Source organism: Camellia sinensis, chromosome 1, assembly GCF_055761805.1.
Source record: "Camellia sinensis isolate YWXY chromosome 1, ASM5576180v1, whole genome shotgun sequence".
NCBI classification, from domain to species: domain Eukaryota; kingdom Viridiplantae; phylum Streptophyta; class Magnoliopsida; order Ericales; family Theaceae; genus Camellia; species Camellia sinensis.
Window position 1 is genome coordinate 5,568,621 of NC_138961.1, and position 13,294 is coordinate 5,581,914.

Consider the following 13,294-nt stretch of genomic DNA (forward strand, 5'->3'; position numbering starts at 1 on the left):
TAATTACTCCATCCATACATAACAGTCACTGATTGGAGGCATAATTTTTAGACTTCAGTGTGCTCAGGACATTCATGAAGTAGTGGCGAGAAGAACAACAGCACGACATTTAGGAGAGCCTATTTAAATTGGGGACAATTGTTGTGATAGTATTTACAAAACCCTTTCATTTATTTCTTGCCAAGGCACTGCACAATTCAATAAAGAGACAATTGTTATAAATCTGGACCTCATGATAATGTAACACTATCATGATAAAGAGACAATTGTTACATTATCATGATAATGTAACACTAACGTGTTTAGTACAAATGCAATGGTTAAATAATTCCAAATGCAATGCCGGAATAATTATGTTATAACTACAAACATAAGTATGGAATACAATGAAAGAATGAGAACACTTCTATGTCATCAAGTATATATATATATATTGGGGTTATTTATAACATCTCATACCAAATAGTGTGGAATTGTTTTCAGGAACTTAAAAAGAAAAAAAGCAATAAATACATAAGAAAGCACAAAACATTTTCCCTATCCATCACAATATAGTTTACAATTGTAAGATTGAATGTAGTTCCTTCTAGGCTGTGTTTTAGACATTAGATTTGTAATAAATAAAATAAAGAGAACTATTTCATTAACTTTTGCCTTCATTTTTCTTCTCTCCCAAACAAATTCAAGATCCAAACATAATCATAGGAAAAACAAACGAACTTCAAAATGATGACAACTGTTAATCAATATCCATAAATCACACATGAAAAGAGATCATACATAACATAGGAAACAGTTAATATTTTGCTTGATAAAAAGGGTAGGAGTGTACAATTGTAATGCCCGAAAAAAATTGGGCAGGGTATATCTATTTATACAACAAACCCACCTGATAAACAAACACATATATCTAGCTAACTATTCCATACATCCATTTCCATTTAATCCCAAATGCCAAATACATGTTGTTCACATCTCAATGCCCCAGTCCTAATCCCACGCATGCATTTTACAACAAGTATGAAATGGAAGCCAAACAGACAATAAATGCCCTATAGGCTTACAAATTTATCCAAGAACATTCTTGGTTACACAAAATGGAGTTTCAACTCAATGCAAACAACCCTGGGCTTACATTCAACAAATAACCATAAAACAAAAATGAAGCCTCAACTCCGAGTCCTCCAAAGTCAGTGCCTTGGCGGAGGCATAGCACATGTACCTGAAATGGTTTCCCTTATAGGGTAAGCCGCATCCCATTAGAGACATACTACACAACATATGGACCAAGACAAGAGTAAAGAGTATGCCCATGCCATGCTCATGATAAAACAGTTTATCTTCTTTTTTTTTTATAAAGCATGCAATGCTAAGATGCAACAACAGATATAAAATCATTTCCATTTTAAACCATATATGTTACATGAATACAGGCTGTGTGAATCTCTAGGTGAGTGTCTACAAGTAGGCCCTAATGCACCACCACTATCATTTTTACCAGTAAACTGGAAGGCTCAACACCTAACCGCGCGGTTCTACACCCCCTACCCAGATTTACCAAGTATTCATCTTTTCACAAATAGATACATTTCCAAACATTTCTCAAAAATAGATGCATTTCCAATGAAATGAATGTAATGCAATGTCCAATGCAACAAATGCGAAATGTGGTTCAATTTACCTAACTCTCATGCATTTCTACAACCATCATGGCTATTCTCCACCGATAACCCAAAACAGATATTTAAGCAATTAAATTCTAAAAATTTTGATAAATACAATCTATTCCACATCTCATCAAATATGAACAACTACACTAGTTTTCATATCACCATCACGTCCAGTAAACTCTCAAAGTCCATTTCCAACTGTGTCAGTTTTGTTCCAACGGATACATTAAGCAAAATAATAACATTAATGCCCAAGAAAACATCATTTTCTTTCCAAACTCATTCTCCAAGCATTATTCAACTATGACATCCTATTTTGATTGAAAGCCCCAAAAGTTAAACGTAATTCCTTTGTTTTCTTTAAAAATGCTCTTTTGGCTACAAACCGGTAAAAATTTCAAAATCAATCTAATCGAAGTCCATTTTTGTTCAAATTTAAAACATAACTCTTTCATAACCTTACAAACATATTCCAAGTTTACACTTTCGCAATTTGGGCATCAACTTTTTATTTTTCTCAAAATTTCTCTTTTAAGCAAATAAACCACAAATTTTTCAAAAATTCTAATTAAATTATATACAACTCTAAGCTCCCTATAATCAAGTAAAAGTACATAAAGAAGTGTAGGAAAAATCCCTACCTTAAGCTACAAGAGGAAATAAGCAAAAACCCTAATTTTCAACTTTGTCGGATTTTGATCTCCACCGATCAAAACGTTACTCTTACCAAGCTCTTCATTTTGGTCTCAAGAACATGGGTCTAAAACCTAATAGATTTTGTTGGATCATAGATTTTGTGTAATGAATGTTCAAAGAAAAAAAAAATGAAAGAGAGATTCAGCCGATAGCACAGAGGCGAAAGAAGAAATGAGAAGAAAGAAGAAGAAAAGAGAAAAAGAAATGAGTGAAAGGAGTGGAGGGGTAGCCACCCACGTGGGTTGCCTCTCATTACATTAAAATATATATATATATATATATATATATATCAATTCAAGTATATTTTCACACCATCATAATAGTTTGTAACATAAATGATAAAATGATATAATATTTTCTCACCACAAAATATATTTCGTTTAATGGTGCACACCATAAAATCAACTATCAAATATTTATTATGATCCTATATAATAAATAATAAATAATAACTCCTAAGTGGTTATTACCAATCACATTTTAAAAGGACCAAACTGTTAAACGTGAGTCATTAAACAATTGGGTCTCACCCGTAAGTCAAATATGGTCTAATTATATACCAAAATAAACCTAACAAATTTATCTCAAATCATGGTTCGAACACCCAAAACTCAATTTTTAATTCTGCTATATATTAAACTAAACACCAATCAGTCCATGAATTTTCATAAAATAAATACTCATCATTAAATTCTAAAATTTTTATCCAACGTGCTAGACTCATATAGGAACAACATATAAACATTTCATAATTTTCTGAGATCGGAAACTATTTTTAAAAAATACAAAATCGAACTGTTTTCCCACAGAATTTACACGGCAATCAAATTTGAAAATTTGCTCAATTAAATTATGCGTTGGCTATTTAAAAAAAAAATTGGGTCATTACAACAGTAGTAGCAATCCTCCTACGGCTTGACCAATGAAGCCACTACCTACCAGTGACCCGAACAAGAGGGGCCTAGACTAGTTTGAGCCCTACCAAGGTCCTAGCAAGCGGAGGTCAGAAGCACATGTGGATGGGAACCACATTGCCCCATGAAGACTCAAACCCAAAGCCACTTGCTCACGCAATGGAAGTGAGCTCCTATGTTGCATAGACTTGGGTACAGGTGTCTCGTGCGGGTGTGTATCTAGAGGTCGAATACATCAAACTTCAAATTTAAGGATACGCAGACTCGATAAAAAAATGGTATTTATGTATTTGTAATACATTATGTGAGTTAGAATGTGACATTTAGTGTCAAAAATATATTTCTCATTTTATAGCAATCATGACACAACATATATAATGATAGTGTAAAATAAAAATATATAAGAAGTGTCCGATGCAAAATATTGGACACATATCCCACACGTCTGTCCAAGTGTCAAGTATCTGACAAGGATATTTGATTTATTTTGAAGAATCAATGTAACATAGGTGAGCCCCCACCCGGTAGGCAACCACCCTTGGTGGTATGAAAGAGTTAATATAATCCATGCGTAATGGGTTTTGGTTCCTTTTTCTGGCAAAAGAAATTAATGATTTTACCTATGATTTTAGGCAAACTTATTTAAGGATCAATTCCTATTTCAAGTTATGAATTTGTTGCAGTCCTAGGTTCAAAAATATGAATTATGTTTACTTAAATAGGACAACTTAATAGATATAACCAAGGACTGCATCAAATTCGTATTCATTGTTTCCTATCCTACCATATTCATTATTTACAAGCCATAATAACAAAATGGATAAGAGAAACGCATGATTAACATGATAATGTATTTGTCTTCAACATTGACACTGATTCTTGATCCATAGGATTGAAAAGGATAACACATTTTGATCATAAAACTTAAACGACAAGAAAAAAATTGAAATGGGATTCAAAATAAAAATTAATCCAAACCATATGATTCTACCATAAACTACACATTCCATATTATTCATTCTCAAGCATAAAAAGCAAGAAATGATTATTATAGCACATGAACAAATATCTAGAAGTCTCTAAAATAAACACAATTTACCTCATTGTGCAACTCGTAAACTATTTTGCACTTTTCAGTGTCCTTTGCATTTTCATGTCTCAAGTAATGTTCGATGCAGGCAAAACCTGCAGCGGTTGCTTTTCTCTGGAGATCTTCCTTATGTTTTGCATTAAAAAGCAAGACCAACACAATTCAGAATGCATATAAAAAATTGTTTTGGTTAAATTACAAATATACCCCTTGGGGTTTATCAAAAGTACAAATTTCCCTAAAAATTTGAGAAATTACAAATATCTCCTGTCAAAATTTGTCTTTTAATAGAATTAATAAGAAAATATAAATTACCTAATTACCCATAGTACCAAACACACATTAATGTGTATTGATTGGCATTTTTTTTTTTTTTACCCATAGTACCAAATTAAATTTCCCCTAATACGCACATCTCCTTGCCCCAACATCCAAACCCCTCCACCCTCATCCACTCTACCCAAGCTCTACCCTTTCCCCACCCTCAACTGCCATCCCCACCCATTTCCCATGCTCAACCAACAACCTTTGGCAGCCATGGAGGAGAAAGCTACAAGTTACAACAATTGCTCTCTATATTACTTGCACTCTCTACTTAGCCTCAATCCCTTTGTTCCTTTTTATTCTCTCCCACTTTATCATACCACCATCAACGATTGGTTTAATACATGCTATGTTCTCATTAAATGAAGTTGTTGGAACCTAAGTAGCACAAACACAAATACACCAACCTAAGAAGCATGGATACGGACACGTAACACAACACGGGTACGCCGGCACGTTAATTTTCAAAAAGTACAGGACACGACACGTGGGGGACACACATGAAATATATAATTTTATATGTATATTATGTGTTATATATATAAATATATCATTCAAAGATAATAAAAAATACAATATGACACTAATTCTTATAAATTTATATGGGTTTTGTTTTATTATTGTATCTTAAGTTGTTTTGTTCAAACTTATAATTAGTTTCACATGTGTCTAATTAATAGACGCGTGTGTTTAAGCAATTGACGCGTGTGTCTTCCAAGTGTCCAGAGAGTGTTCGGGTCTTTAAAAAAATTTAAAAAATATGACACATTTTGAAGAGTGTTGGACACATGTCCTAAGAGCGTCCAAAGACTGTCCAAAGAGTGTCGGTGTCCAACATGGACACAGCACGGATACGTCACCTTCTTAGAAGTGTTTGTGGTTCTTAGACACCAACATTGCGATTTTTGAAAAATACAGAACACGTCACACTTGGGATAAAAATAATAGAACAACTAATTACATTAAAAAGCAATATATTTCATAGCTTAAACATTAAGATTTCATTCACGTATCAAGTACATTATAAAGAATGCAAAACAATTATAAAACATTGTAATACATATGATGCAATCATCTTACAAATGCTTCAAAACATATTTAGGCATTATTTGGCATCCCTTATAAAAGTGTACTTTTTTTATTTTCTTATTTTTTTTGAGTCACATCCTCTACTTTTTTACACATCTTTTGGTAAAACGTCAAAAAATTATACTTATTTAGATCATCTCAAACACCCTCTTAGAGTGCATAGGAGCATCCACACCAGCCTCTTCAAATTTTTAGTCAAATTATAGCTAAAAAAACTATTTGACTATTTTAGCTAATCACCTCTTTAGTGCCTACTGCATCAAACTCTCTATTCTAACTTAATCTTGTTGAAATATTATTTTCTTATTGTGTTTGTATGGGAGAGTAGTTTGAAAATACTCTTCTGATCCTGGGAGACGCCCGTGATCCTCAGCTAGTCACCTGAAAAGGAATAAACACTCCGATCGGGGGTGCTGGAATTAGCACTCCGACAGGCAAGTCAGTCTCTACTCTCTGGATTACTTGTATTTTAAGTTAAGCGTAATGATTCTCACATCCCTTTCTCTGACTGATGATCCCGTATTTATAGTGTTCTCTTTGGGCCTTAGGGCCAGGCCCATCCTTGATCATTTACATGTACTTTAACTCGGCCTTTGTTTTACTGGCTGGAGTGTCGGTTATTTTATTCGGCTCTTCGATTGACTAGGATCAATGCCAAATAGAGGTTACATTTCGGACCGGACGGGTCCATTCGTCCCTATTGATCCAGTTAAATTCGGCTCCCACAATTGCCCTCCAAACACCCCACTAGCACCAGTTAGTCGGCGTGTTTGGCTTCTAGCGTAGGAAGTCAAAAATTCGGCGATTAACTCTCTTCCCAATGCGTGTTAGAACGCGTACACGCTTTTTGGTCATTGTAGCGCTTTCCCATCCCTTCGTACACTGCCTCCATTTAATGTGATTTGAAATTGTCTCTTCGAATGTATGTTTTGAACACTCAAAGATATCTAGTTCGCCTTCTAGTGCAACTCCTTCACTTCGCGGCTTCTGCAACTCCTTGTTTCTCGTCTTTCCCTTCGCACCCTGTAAGTTTTCTTCTCCTTCACTTTCAATCCCGCTTCCTTGTTTGCTTTTAGTTTTCCATAATCCTTGGGCTGGCCAAGATGGCAAAACATCTGAAGGAGCTCCTTTCAGCAGACCGAATCACTGGCTTTCGTCGCCATTTTTCCATCCCCGATGACGTCCATCTGTCACTTTTGGCAGACAGCACCACTGATATGGAGAGGGATGATGAGAGCACAATCCTCTTTCCCCTCCTGTCAATTGCTGAGAGCGGAGTCCGCTTTCCCCTTCATCCATTTTTTAGGGCCGTTCTACGATACTGGGGTCTAATCCCTTCCTAGCCCAACGTGAATTTCTTTCGTATCATAATGGGAATTGTAGAGCTAAATCGACGTCTTAAGATTAATTTAGGTATACCCGCCGTTCGGCACTTTTATGTCCTAGCCAAATCCACTGGCCGGCTAGGACGCTACTTTCTTAGAGCCAAGGATACTGATCATCACTTAGTGACGATGCTTGCCAGCTCTGGCAAGCGAGTTGATGACGTGATGGTTGTCGTCCGCGACAATTGGGAATTCGGCGAAGGTAAAGATCACCTAAACCCTGTGCCAAGGCGAAAAGGCGAACCAGGTGGCCGATTAGATCACTTTTGTTTATGTTATTTCCATATCTGAATTCGAGCCTATATACATCTAATCGCTTTGCTTATGCAGGAAGCGACTTGAAGAAAGTGTTGGTCTCAGACGACGGCGTTATACTTGTAGAAATCAAAACCGCGCTACAATTTATCGGTCGTCCAAACCTTCAAAAACAAGAGAGGGCAGCCCACATTCTTCAACGGTACGAGCCGACTTACACGACATTTTCGGCGGCAGACAACATCCCGATCCCGAAGGTGACAACCATCTTACAGCCCTTATCTTCCCCAACTTCAAAAACTTGAGACAAATTGGTTTAGAAGGATCCGATTCGAAACAAGTAGAAGAACAAGCGGCCGAACCAATCGCTGAGGACCTGAACCAGTTGGCGGCGGAGATTGACGAAGCTCTTAATTTGGCCTTTGAGGAAGCCGGACTCAACTCGTCCGACCCTCCGTCTATATCAGGCCGAGGGGACGTCTCCTTTGATGATATTTTTACGAATTTGGGAGACCTTCCCGGCGCTTACTCTGAAGGCATGGCTAGGGAAAGCCTCACGTAGTTGGCACGAAAGAGAAACGCCGAACGCATGGCCGCCCGACTGAAAGCCGAGGCCACCCGTTCTGGACCTGCCCTGACTGAATCTTCCGAACCTATTATAGTGGAAGAAATGGCTCAAGTTCGTGCGGCCAAGACGGAGAAGGATGTCGAGAGGCCGATGACAGAAGAACGGCCAATTTCAGAAGATCAGGGAGAAAAACATACCGCCGAGAGCGAGGCCGGCTCCGAAGAGGGCCCCGCTGACAAACGGCCACGCTTAGAGGAGTCGGGTGTGGTTGCTCCTTTCGTTGTCGAACCAAAGATAAAAAATATGCCGATCTCCTCTAAAGCGTCGGCTTTGAAAGATCCGACTGTGGCTCTGAGCTTGGCTGCCTCGGTCTCCTTGCCGGCTAATAAGGCAACCTTTTGTGCTGAGCCGAATTTGGTAACAATAGCATTAACTACCCAGTCGGCCCTTCTGGTATGTGACTTGATCTTTTTTACTCCTCGTTTGGTTTGCATACGATATTTCTTGGTATGTGATGGTCCCAACTCCTTGTTTTGTAAACGGTTGGAAGGATAGCCGAACTAGGCCGCCGCCAGCACGATGCCATTGAAAGAATTGGCCATTTGAAGTCGGAAGCTGAAGGTGAGAGGAGCAGGGCCGAGTTTAAGGCGGTTAGAGCCACAATGGAAAGTGCTCGAGCCGAAGTTGAGAAGGAGAGGGCTCGGACTGCTGACCAGCTCAGATCCGAAGCCGAGGAGAGGGCAAACGCGAGCCAGGAATCGCTCAAGTGAGCCAAGGAGGCGCTTGCCAAGGTGGAGGTCGAGTTAGAAGAGTTGAAGAAGGCCAAGAAAAAAATCGACTCTAAGGCTTCTGCAGCGTTCGAGGCTGGAAAGAGGGCCGCTCTTGAAAACTACGTAGAAGAAGTCCCCAAATTCGAGAATCGGGGATTCAAACACGGGTGGCTCAAAGCCCTTGTTGCCGCTGAAGTTACATTGGCCATGCCAATTCCATACGAGCAAGTGGACGTTGAGCCGCTTGAGTCTGATCCTGAGGCTTGATTCGGGAGACATTTTAGTTTTATTAGGTATTTTCTATTTCAATGTATGTTCTTCGTTAGCTGATTTTCATCCTTTTTGGATTTTCATGTGTAAAATGTCCGCTGTTAGTGCCCAATTTATAAATGAAAATTTTCTATGCTCTCAAGTTATTGCTTGTATTGTTTGTTTTATCAGCAGTTAAAACAAAATGTCACGACTACGTGAGACGGCAAAATTAATAGCCGATTAAATTAATGAATTTGATTTATGATTGAATCAAATGAATTCATGAGGTGCCGATAGGTCAGCTCATAAGGCAGCTAGGGTACATAAGCTGATTAGCTTGACGAATCTGCCCTTAGCTGGTTCATGAACAAGAACGCCGAATAACGGAGGTTCGTGAACTAGAACGCCGAATGAAATGAACTTATGAATATTGTACTGGTGAATCGATTTGTGGAGCGGCTAGGGCACTCAAGCCGACTAGATTGATGAATCTGCCCTTGCCCCAGCTGGTTCATGAACATAGAACGCCGAATAAAATGAACATAAAACGTCAAATGAAATGAACTTAAAATGCCGAATGAAATGAACTTATGAATATTGTACTGATGAATCGATTCGTGGAGCGGCCGGGGCACTCAAGCTGACTAGATTGATGAATCTGCCCTTGCCCCAGCTAGTTCATGAACATAAAACGCCGAATGATAGAGGTTGATGGGGCGATTGGGGCATATGACTCAATCGGCACCGGGCTGTTGAGGTTTCAATATGAATGAGATTGCCTCGAAGGTGCTGCCCTCGTAGGGAATAAATGGGCGTGTACTTCGTGAATGAAGGTCCTAGTTATATGCTCAATCAGCAACTCAGTCCAGCTCTTTGAGGAAGGTTAAACAAGTGCGAATGTCGAATAGACTTTTCTTCAACAGCAGAGGGGAAACGAGGACGCTAGCTGAGCTGGGAGGAGATATGAGTCGAAGTGGTGAACCTTCGCGCATGGAAAATAGGACTTCGAGGGATCGGGAGAGACACCAATCTCCTCGTCGTCGAAGTAGGTCGCCCAGAAGGGACAAGCAGCCACAGGGCAAATCTCCTCAACCCCGTTCTGGAAGGGAATCTGACGCGACTCCGCGCCCATTGAGTTTTGCAGTCTTCGTGGGGAATAGACCAATGACAGAGGCGGGTTCGATCGTTCGAGATCCAAATGTGGCAGTCGAGTTCACTCGACAGATTTTTCCACCCAAAGTCCAGCAGTCGATGGTAGGTCGGCAGGACTTCGAAGTGTTTCGTGAAGGCGTTCACGGGGCAGTGAAGGGGCTGTACACCGTTTATGAAATTGGCATGCGTCACCGTGCCGCTCGGCGCGATATAGAGTAGAGAGATGAACGCATTCGGAAGTTAGAAGCTCACGCGGAGAAGGCCGAGCGTGAGCTAAGGAAAATCAAGTCTAGCGAGTCTCAATCAACCGGCCATCCCAACCCAGTTGTGGAAGAGATGATGACTCAAAGGTTGATAAGTGATGCTATTGCCGATCGGAACACGGCCAGCATGTTCGCGATTGAGACTGCGAAGGCCGCGGCCTATGAAAAAGGCTTCCATGACAGCCGAAAGGTTGAAATTCAGAAGACCAAGGAGAAACTCGTCGAAGAAGTTTACCAATGTGAAAATCGTGGATTTAAGCACGACTGGATCAAGGCACTTCGGGAAGCTGAGGCTCTCCAGGCAGCAGGTGTGAATTCTGCGTTGCCGTTGTACCGACATAATGATTTCTCCTTTTCTGCTTTTGAAGTTGAAGAAAAGTGATGATGAGGGAGCCGCCGAACAGAAGAAGACCTTGTAATGCTTATGTAGATTGAGAGTGAAATTATGTATTTATTGGTTGATTTTAATAAAACGCTTAGTTTTCAATTTGTAGCGTACTTTTTATATATATTAGTACACTTGATGCCAATCGATTTATCTAAGGACACATTTTATTTTTGAATGTTCGCATGTTTTAGACTACGTTTATGCGGCTTGAACTATTCCATTGCGAATATTTGCATATTTCAGCCTTTGTTTATACGGCTTGTATGAAGGCCATCCGAATCCGAAGGCTTTAATCGGCCCAAAGGCGTCATGCGCTGATGGGGCTCCGAATTCGGACTCTGGTCAATTATGATATCTACGAAGGGCGCTCCGAATTCGGAGGCTTTATCGGCCTAAAGGCGTCATGCGTCAATGGGCCTCCAAATCCAGAGTCTATTTGGCCAATCGTGATATCTATGAAGGGCGCTCCGAATCAGGAGGCTTAATCGGCAAATCGTGATATCCACGAAGGGCACTCCGAATCCGGAGGCTTAATCGGCCAATCGTGATATTCACGAAGGGCGCTCCGAATCCGAAGGCTTTATCGACCCAAAGGCATCATGCGCCGATGGGGCTCCGAATCTGGAGACTATTTGGCCAATCGTGATATCCACGAAGGGCGCTCCGAATCCGGAGGCTTAATCAGCCAATCGTGATATCCACAAAGGGCGCTCTGAATCCGGAGGCTTTATCGGCCAATCGTGATATCCACGAAGGGCGCTCCAAATCCGAAGGCTTTATCGGCCCAAAGGCAACATGCGCCGATGGGGCTCTGAATCTAGAGACTATTTGGCCAATCGTGATATCCACGAAGGGCGCTCCGAATCCGGAGGCTTAATCAATCCAAAGGCGTCATGCGCCGATGGGGCTCCGAATCTGAAGTCTTGTGAACTGAATTGCGCGATGTAGAAATGAGAAACTTTGCATTGCAAAAGCGAAATATGTACAAGTATCAAGCCCTATAAGTCGGGTCAATGATAGAATTTACGTAAATACGTTGAATTCCAAGGCCGTGGAAGACTCTTCCCAGACATGTCTTTTAGCCGATATGCCCCTACTCCCGCGATCGAGTCGACCTGATAGGGTCCGTCCCAGTTAGGACCCAATTTTCCATCGGTTGGTTTCCTGGCAACTGGAAGTACTTTCTTCAGGACCAACTCTCCTAGTGTGTAGCGGAGCAGCTGAACACGCTAATTATACGACTTAGCAAGCTGCTATTGATACCACGCCACGGATGCAAGGGCACGTTCTCTTCATTCTTTAATCAGAACTAAATCTAAGGCTAGCATTATGTTGTTTTGGCCCATATCAAAAACTTTCGATTTCAAGGTTGGGAGGCCGATCTCCAGGGGTATGATTGCCTGGGTTCCAAAGCATAGAGCAAACGGTGTTTCCCCAGTGGATCGCCTCAGTGTAGTTCGATGAGCCCACAACACACTCGGCAATTCTTCGACCCATTTGCCTTTAGCTTTCTCTAGCCTCTTCTTGATGCCATCCAGGATGGATTTGTTAGAGGCTTCAGCCTGACCATTGCTTTGTGGATAAGCTGGCGTGAAAAAATAAGGCTGGATACCATACTTGCTGCACAACTCTCAGTAGATGCCACAATCAAACTGGGTGTCGTTGTCTGAGATAAGTGCTCTTGGAATGCCGAATCGTGTTATGATATTTCTCCAAACAAAACGCTTCACGTCGGTATCTCGGATGTGCGTTAATGCCTCTGCTTCTACCCATTTTGTAAAATAATCTGTCGCGATAATCAAGAACCACTTGTTACCCAAGGCACGAGGCAGTGGTCCGACGATGTCAAGCCCCATTGGGCGAATGGCCAAGGACTGGTTATCGAGCTTAGCTCTTTAGCAGGCAGGAAGGTCAAAGGAGAAAACTTCTGGCACTGTTCACACTTTTTCACGTAACATTCGGCGTCAGCTCTCATTGTCGGCCAGTAATAACCCTGAGTCACGACTCGATGAGCCAAAGAGCGCCCACCAGAATGGGCACCACAACTGCCTTCATGTATTTCAGTCAAAAGCTCTTCGACTTTGTCCTGATGCACACATTCCAAATATGGACTAGAAAGGGATTTTTTATAAAGCTTTCCTTGCGGATTCAAGTAGTATGGCAGGGCTTTGTTTCGCAGCTTATGCGCTTCTTTCTTGTCCTCTGGGAGCTGTTTGGAAGATAGGAATGCAGCAATGAGATCCATCTAACTCGGTCCAGCTTCTATGACATTGACCTGGACTTCCTCCAAAGGGCCAATGCTCGGCTCTGGGATGAAACCTACTTCTATGGTTCGTTTAATCTCTGAGTTAATGGAGGAGGCTAGGCAAGCCAGGGCATCTGCATGTGTGTTCTGATCACGTGTTATCTGATTCAATTCATGATGGTCAAATTTTGCCAGCAAGGAGTTAGTCGTTTTCATGTAAGCCGCCATACGGT

The 13,294-nt window shown here is 40.8% G+C and overlaps 1 long non-coding RNA gene across 2 annotated transcripts in view; it reads right to left on the minus strand.

Moving 5' to 3' along the window:
• Positions 1–813: 813 nt before the first annotated feature.
• Positions 814–13,294, minus strand: part of LOC145791199 (uncharacterized) — a 36,209-nt gene continuing 23,728 nt past the window's right edge. The window contains exons 5-6 of one of the 2 annotated variants that reach the window (XR_014331074.1): positions 4,380–4,492; positions 814–1,236 (exon numbers count right to left, since the gene is read on the minus strand). This is a non-coding gene — a long non-coding RNA (uncharacterized LOC145791199). Of the gene's footprint in view, positions 1,237–4,379; positions 4,497–13,294 lie in introns of both variants that reach the window. The other variant, XR_014331076.1, reaches the window with a different exon arrangement.